This window comes from Podarcis pityusensis, assembly GCF_964106645.2.
Source record: "Podarcis pityusensis genome assembly, chromosome: 13".
Lineage (NCBI taxonomy): Eukaryota > Metazoa > Chordata > Lepidosauria > Squamata > Lacertidae > Podarcis > Podarcis pityusensis.
Window position 1 is genome coordinate 20,941,597 of NC_138038.1, and position 8,308 is coordinate 20,949,904.

At 44.2% G+C, this 8,308-nt stretch overlaps 1 long non-coding RNA gene across 1 annotated transcript; it reads left to right on the forward strand.

Annotated features, from left to right (window-relative positions):
* The first annotated feature begins 39 nt into the window (after window positions 1-39).
* LOC308460726 lies at window positions 40-1,418 on the forward strand. Its single transcript, XR_013978755.1, has 2 exons — window positions 40-188; window positions 1,074-1,418. It is a non-coding gene; the product is annotated as an uncharacterized lncRNA (long non-coding RNA).
* The last annotated feature ends 6,890 nt before the right edge of the window (window positions 1,419-8,308 follow it).

Sequence of the window (8,308 nt, forward strand, 5' to 3'; positions counted from 1 at the left end):
GTTGACTGTTGCCCATTGTGACTGGTAGGGTGGAATGCAGGGAGCCCAACAGTAGGGGGAGCCAGAGCCAATGAGAGATAGAGCCAACTGATCCTGGTTTTGACCCTCTCCTTCCTGAATTCTACAAAGGCAACACTGAGACTTAAGCTGGAGGAAACTGACAGGCCGTTCCAACCCCTGGACTGGTTGTAAGTAAGGAGGCAGGCAAGTGGGATTGGCTGACAATGGAACTTGGTGAGGAACTGCCCCATTTGCCCCAATAGACCAGTCTCCACGGAATTTAAGGTTAGACACTTGTTTGGAGGTTCTAGCAGGGGAGCGCAGCTATCGTATACCCTTGACCGAAGAACGGTACACTCCTTCCTGAAGAAACCAGAGGCCTTTGTCCTGGGCATGGTCGGCCAATTGGTGCCAAAGAAGGATAGAACTTTTTTTATGTATGCAACTACAGCAGCAAGAATACTCATCGCGAAATATTGGAAGACACAAGATTTACCCACCCGGGAAGAATGGCAGATGAAGTTGATGGACTATATGGAATTGGTGGAAATGACTGGCAGAATCCGAGACCAGGGAGAAGAGTTGGTAGAAGAAGATTGGAAAAAATTTAAAGATTATTTACAGAAATACTGTAAAATTAATGAATGTTAGAAAAATGTTGGAATGAAGTTATATGGCTTAGTAGAAATGTTATAAGGAATTAAGTATAAATAGATTAATAGAAAATTAAAGGGAAAAATAAGGTTAAAATGTGTTAAGATAATTATAGGATAGAAAACAGAGGAAGATGGAAAGGAATTGCTGAAACAATTAACAGAACTGGAATACAAAAAGGGAGGTGTGAGGAGGTCACTGAAATAAGTGAATGAAAGATAAGATATTGAAACTGTTTGGTTAGTTTAATGTGTTAGTGTTTTGTTTTGTATTGTTTTTGTATTGTATTGTATTGTTTATTCTTTTTTGTAATGTTTAAATTGTTGGAAAAGTAATAAATATTATTTTTTTTAAAAAGGAATTTAAGGTTAGACACAAATCTAATAGCAAAAATCCTCTTTGTTCTATCTTACTACCAGAAGAGTCTCTACTAGCTGAATTTCTGCTTCTCACCAAGGCACTGCCTCCACCTGTGGACACCTCAAGGGCATCTGCACCCACCTGAAGGACATGCTCTTCTGGAGAATAGATAGATTACATCTCTAGCCTTTTGATTCCTTCATTAGAATGCACATGACATCTGCCCTACAAGGTTTAAGGATCCATTTACCTAGGAAGTACAATGAGGGTGAAACTCTTGTTAAAGCTGTTGAAAAGGCACTTTCAGAGCATTGGGGTTTAAGTCACTGGGGTTTAAATTACCTGCTGTTGCTTAAAAAAAAATTGCTTGCGAGGCGACTAATTAAAAACAACAGCCGACACCATTTCTGTTCACTTCTTCTGTCTCCTCTGTCAAGAAGACTTTTATAAAGCCACTTTTATAATAGCATGATTTGTGCACACATCATAAAGGGCATCCAGGCATCCAGGCAAAGTTATGATCATTTTGTGCAACTGGGGCAGTTTGGTTAATTAACTGTGAACTATATTGAATGGATGGTGAGGATAAATTCAGGTGGAAAAAGAACGCCAATAAAGAAGGTGGAAGGCAGCCTGATCTCCACATGCAACAAAAGGAGATAGTAGAATGGACTGTACCGTTTCATAGTGTGGGGAGAGGAATCATAATTTTGAATGTTCCTCTAAAATAAACAACATGCCACATTCCCTGCAAGTAGAAAGCTAGGGCTGCAGGAAGTTGATGGGTCTAAAATATTCTCTTCAAAAGTACCAAGTTGCTTTGTTCCAGGTTGTTGGTTTTTTGGCAGGAAGTTTGTTTGTTTTTGTTTTCTTACATATGAATGCACTCAAAATGTAATTCCAGACCCTCCAAGTGTCCCTATTTTCCTGATTTAGAGAAGCTGTCCCCATTTCTGATTTGATCCTGGAATGTCCCACTTTTCCCTAGGATGTCCCTATTTTCACTGGAGAAATGTTGGAGGGTATGGAGTTACCCAACCCCCAAGCTGTCTGAAAGCAATCCTGTATAGGGAAGTTTGTTCAATGTTTAATTATGTTTTTTATATATGTTGGAAGCTGCCCAGAGTGGCTGGGGCGACCCAGTAAGATGTGTGGGGTATAAATAGTAAAATTATCATTATGGAATGAGATGCCCCTATTTTCATCGGAGAAATGTTGGAGGGTATGTAATTCCTCACATCTGAAGTATTAAATGGTACTATTCAGTTAACCACTTTTATCTTCTGCATATATAAAGTCTGAGGGGTGGTCCACACATTAGACAAAACAAGGTAGCAGATTGAGGTGGCAGAATTCTGAGCTGCATGACTTCAGACTGCAGGAGGGGATGCCATATTTTGGAATGCTTTTCCATTAAAAAACAACTCCATGCATGTAGTAAAGTAGTTCTTCAAGGAGAAAGGTTTAGCACAGAAGTTTTTTCTGCTGTATTAGTTTTCTACCTACAAGAAGGTTTTGTTTTTGTTTTATAGGTGGGGCAGCATTCAGTGACTCACCCCACAATTTGCACACTTACAACCTGAAGCCATACAATACAGAATTCTGCTGCCGCAGTTCACCACCAGTGTGTAAAACAGGTGGATCTTCATTTGCTGTAGAATGTGGGGTAGAATCCTGACTACGTGGAATGGGCTGAACCACTTCATGCTGCAAAAGAGAACCATTCCGGTTCCCTAACCCCCTCAAACTCTTCCTGAAAATAGGAAACTTTTGTAATAGTGCCATTCTTACTGGTGAGCTAGCTTTCTGTTTGCAGAGAATTGTTGTGCACAGGAAAGTGTACAAAAATGCCCTGCAGGTAATCTAAAGGGACACTTGACTGCAATGGGACTTTGCCATAGTTTAGCCCCAGAAACTGGACTGGAAGCCCCAGTCCTAGAGCACTGGTGAAGCTGAGGCAGTTTGGGCTTAATCGGTGCCTTAACATACATTAACTAGAAAACCCCATGTAAGCAGCTCTAAACATTCCAATAGGTAAAGGGACCCCTGAGCATTAGGTCCAGTTGTGGCCGACTCTGGGGTTGTGGTGCTCATCTCGCTTTATTGGCCAAGGGAGCCGGCGTACAGCTTCCGGGTCATGTAGCCAGCATGACTAAGCTGCTTCTGGCGAACCAGAGCAGCGCACGGAAACGGCGTTTACCTTCCCGCCAGAGTGGTACCTATTTATCTACTTGCACTTTGACGTGCTTTCGAACTGCTAGGTTGGCAGGAGCAGGGACCAAGCAACGGGAGCTCACCACGTCGCGGGGATTTGAACTGCCGACCTTCTGATCGGCAAGTCCTCGGCTCTGTGGTTTAACCCACAGCGCCACCCAAAACATGCCAATAGGTAATCCCTAAATTATCTAATGTCCACCTGCCTTAATTAGGAGCACATTTTGGTGGTGGGGTGTTCTTTTATGTAAGCCCCATCAAAATGAATGGGAGCTGTGCAAGGTCACAGTGCTGTGACGTGCCCAGACTGGAGACTTTAAAAATATACAATCCAAAGTCCAAGGCTCAGTACATGACTCACTTGACCGTGTCTTCCTCCTTATGTGCTGTGCATACTCTGCGTTGCTTTTCCCGTCCTCAGGGGAATGCTGGGTATGTACACGAGTGGCTTAAAAAGCAGCAAGGTCATTTCTCCCACAGTGTTTCAAGTTGCCTTTGCACAGTGCTGTACACATCAGAGAGGGGGCAGGGATGCCTTAACCCATGGGTAGGCAAACTAAGGCCCGGGGGCCGGATTTGGCCCAATCGCCTTCTAAATATGGCCCACAGACTGTCCAGGAATCAGCAAGTTTTTACATGAGTAGAATGTGTCCTTTTATATAAAATGCATCTCTGGGTTATTTGTGGGGCATAGGAATTCGTTCATTTCCCCCAAAGAATATAGTCTGGGCCCCCACAAGGTCTGAGGGACAGTGGAAAAAGTTTGCTGACCCCTGCCTTAACCCAAGGCACATGGCCTTTTTGGTTCCTCTGGCCCTGCACACCACCCCACCCACCCCAATTCCTGAAGCTGTCTTCTATGCATGCGCTGTCATCTGTGTATGTGCAAATTATACTGGAACCTTTTGTGCATTGACAAGGGTGCTAACGGGGGTGGGGGGTGGGACTCCCATCACCCGCATCCCACCACACCCTGGGGGCTTTACATTTCCCTTTTTCGGCGAGAGGCCAAGAGGGCAAAATTCCAGCCTGGCCAGTAAAATTTAGGTCGGAGCAGGCCTCCTTATGTGCAGAGCAAGTGCCTTTCTTCACCAATAAATAATCACTAAGAGCCTATTTACTGAGAGCAAAGAATTTCCAGGTCAGAGGGTGTGACTTCCTCTTGACCAGCCTATGCTTGACACCTCTTATTGTAGAAACTATCCACTTCCTAGTGCCTATGTACAGTTGCATCAACTGTGGCCTCTTTGGCTTCGTGGTGGGAGACCACAAGAAATGCAGTTAATGGTCATAAAAGGCATTCTTATGTGCGGTAGGAATGGTTTGGCCAGTGCTATTTTTCTAGAAAAAGTGGTGCCGGGGCTCACCACGAACGCCTCCCTTGTTCTCTTATAACGGCAATGGTGCCCACCTGAGAGGTGCCAGAACTGAGTTCCAGCAAGTTTTGACTGAAAAAAAGCCCTGGGTTTGGGCCATCCATGTGCTGCACTCTGAAGTATTTGTTTTCAGGGCACCCATGGTGTGCAGTGGCATAGCGTGGGTTGCCAGTGCCCAGGGCCACGTGGGGGTGAAAGAGGGAGACAGAGGGAGCATGCATGTGTAATCCACAGCCTAACAGCATCCGCGTCACCCAGTTGATTGCAGCCACGGAGATCGGAAAAGTTGCTCCATTGCCTAGAGAGGTCACTTCCTGGTTTGCATGGAGAAGCCGTTTTCAATAGAGCCCAGCAACGGAAGCTCACAGCTGTATTGAGGCAGCACTGGGTATTGAAATTTAGTGCCCCTGACAATTTTGTGCCCAGGGCAACCGCTCCTGTGCTACGCCACTGATGGTGTGTTCAGACCATATCTTCTACACCCCAGATGTTGATTTGTCCTCAATCTAAATAACAGAAACTGTTTGCAGTCGGCATAGTTATCTATATCATGGCTTTTTGCTCTCTGAGCAACCACAGAGGGGAAATCCAGTGAATATGTTGCTTATCACATTTTCACCTCACAACAACCCAGTGAGGAGGGTTAGGCTAATGTGTGAGGCACATTCAGAGTTCGTTTAGCTGAGCAGCCTTGGGCCGGGGGTAGATAGTGTGCTAAGCAGCCCAGGTCACCATCAGGCAGTTTCAAATTGAGTGCAGAATCTCAGATTTCACTTTTAAATTAAAATTCCTAGCCTTTGTGCTTGCAAAGGATGGAAATGAGAGCTTTCGGGCATGATACAAATTGCTAGTAAACAGGACTTCAAGGTTTAATTGGTTCCAGTGCTGGATGAATCATCAGATAAAGTTCAGTTACTCCATGGAGACCAGTTTTAGTCAGTAGGGCAGAGAGTTCAGAGCAGAGTTTGTTTTTTAAATAGCTATTTTGGTCTTGATCTTTCACCATTAACAGGGAACAAAATAATGTTAATGGGGAACAAAATTTCAAAGATGTCATTTCCTTCTGACTCTGAGTGTTTTTTGTTTTTTTTTAAATTACTGTACCCTTCCTTATACATCTCAGAACATTGCTACTTATATTGAAGTTTTAGCAATATTCACTTTTATTACATTTATTGTTACACACACACACACACGAGAATGAGAGGCAGAAATGGGGCAAAACCAATTTTAAGGGATTGACATAGGCAGATTCATCCACCTCTATTTATAATGCCAAAAAATCCAAGCTAGCTGCTTGAATTGTGCCTGGGATAGGAAGCCAAGGCCAGCAAGGGAATCGTGTTCTCTCAGGATTGTCTCCAGGTTTGAAGGACTGGACACAGCACCGTCTAATGGGCCCCATACATCACCTCAGGGGTGGGGAAACTTTTTCAATACAAGGACCATCTTTTTTGTGTGGGGACTTTCCAGGGGCCACATGACAGATGACATCTGTTGTAAGTGGTTGACAGAAACCTGTGGAACAGCTCCAAATCTGCCCTACTCCCTTGGTACATAGGTGCAACTTTTAGGTCGTAACTTGTTGATGGGTCATAAATGAAAAGAAGGCTAATCGCCAAAGAATTGATGCTTTTGAATTCTGGTGCTGGAGGAGACTCTTGAGAGTCCCATGGACTGCAAGAAGATCAAACCTATCCATTCTTAAGGAAATCAGCCCTGAGTGCTCACTGGAAGGACAGGTCCTGAAGCTGAGGCTCCAATACTTTGGCCACCTCATGAGAAGAGAAGACTCCCTGGAAAAGACCCTGATGCTGGGAAAGATGGAGGGCACAAGGAGAAGGGGACGACAGAGGACGAGATGGCTGGGCAGTGTTGTTGAAGCTACTAACATGAATTTGACCAAACTGTGGGAGGCAGTGGAAGACAGGAGTGCCTGGTGTGCCCTGGTCCACAGGGTCACAAAGAGTCAGACACAGCTAAATGACTAAACAACAACAACAAATGAAAAGGTTGCCCCTTGGGCAAAATTACCTTGGTAAGCATCTCTCATAATAGCTAGGGTGGAAAGATGCACACACACACACACACACACACACAGGAACTGGCTTTTGCACCTTCAATCATTTTGTGGAAGAAGGAAGAGGGACTTTCAGAAAATAAGCACAACAAACTTGAAGAAATTGCTGTGTATTGTTGTGTCAATCAACATGGTGAAGAAGGCACAAAAATCTATACTATGTGTTTCTAACCACCTTAGAAATACTCCCAACGTGGGTGTGCATTTGCAGGGGAGAATCAGCTGATGAGAGTGGCAATTTAATCCTCCCCTGATTTTCTCACACAGTCTGATTCCTCTTCCCAAATAGCCTTATTTTCAATTTCAAAACCCCACTGGGAACTGCTTTTTGATCAACGGTACTAATGGTCCCTGTGATTCCATTCAATGTGAATTAGAGTTTATTGAAGGGCACTAAAGTACATCTAAAGTAATTTTGAAAATGGATAACTGTCATCCAGAACAGCAGCCTTGATGCCCCTGAAATGCTTGAGAAATTTTGTGGATTCAGAGCAGCCGTCCAACTGCCTTCTTATGCCAGCCCACTTCAAACCCCTTGTAATCCACAGAACTGAGGGAATTGTTGTGTGACTCCACAGGGCAAAAACCCACACCAATTCTGTGCCTCAACAGCCGCTGCATAGTTTTGGTAGTACAGTGGTACCTCGGGTTACATACACGTCAGGTTACATACGCTTCAGGTTACAGACTCCGCTAACCCAGAATTAGTACCTCAGGTTACGAACTTTGCTTCAGGATGAGAACAGAAATCGTGCTCCGGCGGCGCGGCAGCAGCTGGAGGCCCCATTAGCTAAAACGGTGCTTCAGGTTAAGAACAGTTTCAGGTTAAGAACAGACCTCCGGAACGAATTAAGGACTTAACCCGAGGTACCACTGTACACAAAAGTGAGCATGGAACACGAGTCGGGACCTTCAGACCAGGGACCAGCTCTCCCGTCTTCTTTATCCAGCCTTCAAGGGCGTGTCCACGCTGCAGTTTACAGTGGATTAAGAGCATCTCATGTGTGCCTGTTTTCCACTTTGTCGGTGTGATGTCATCTTCATCTGAGAGACAGTCTGCACTCCCCCCTCCCCATTTAATTTGGATTTTCCTGATCCTGAGAAAGAGGATCCGACCTATTACTACTCTAAATTCACTTAGGGTTCTACAGTGACAGATATTGCCAAATGGGTTTTGCAAGTACCCCAAGCATAAAAGGTCTCCAGGGTTGCCTTTAACAATGTGCTTTCTGACACACGCACACACAAAATTCTAACAGTTTAGTGAGACAGGAGCTCCTCTTGCAAAAGCCCTGGTGATTCATCTCCATCAAAGCTGTTCTCCTATATGTTTAACAGTTCTGGCTTTGAGAACCCTTTCTATCCATTTTCTTTGACAAGACGCCAGATTGAAAGGTTCGGCATTTCCAAGTTCCTCCCTGGATTCCATTTTTTAAAAGCAAAACAAACCTGTGTTACAATTCTAATCCTCGGGTTGATTTTAATTATATTGTACAGTGCTGTTAAAATGTTAGTATTTGTGCACTTGGAGACTTTTGGCTGGATGCAATTTGACCTTGGCAACTTTTTGATGAATTTGCCCATTAGTTCTAAAGATTCATCCTTCGTCAGCTCGGTTTGTCAT